Source organism: Sinocyclocheilus grahami, unplaced genomic scaffold (assembly GCF_001515645.1).
Source record: "Sinocyclocheilus grahami isolate Dianchi unplaced genomic scaffold, SAMN03320097.WGS_v1.1 scaffold185.1, whole genome shotgun sequence".
Classification (NCBI taxonomy): domain Eukaryota; kingdom Metazoa; phylum Chordata; class Actinopteri; order Cypriniformes; family Cyprinidae; genus Sinocyclocheilus; species Sinocyclocheilus grahami.
In genome coordinates this window covers 206,856-207,114 of record NW_015505364.1, presented here as the reverse complement: position 1 = coordinate 207,114, position 259 = coordinate 206,856, and positions in this window count along the sequence as shown.

The following is a 259-nucleotide window of genomic DNA, read 5'->3' as shown; positions in this document are numbered from 1 at the left end:
AGAGTGCAACAGTCAGGTTCCAGAAGTAAAAATCCCATTTATTTTCTCTATATGGGAACTGATTTTCAACAATAACATATAAACCATTAAAGACAAGACCTACTGTGAGCATCGAGGTTGTTAATTGGTGGTTTAGGTTTTGTTAAATCTTCAGTTTTAAACCCCGCCTTTAAAGGTACCTTTCACACTTGTAACTTAAGGTTGAAATACACTACACGATTTTTGCCCTGATTTTCCGCCGATTTACTGTCTGGAGAAG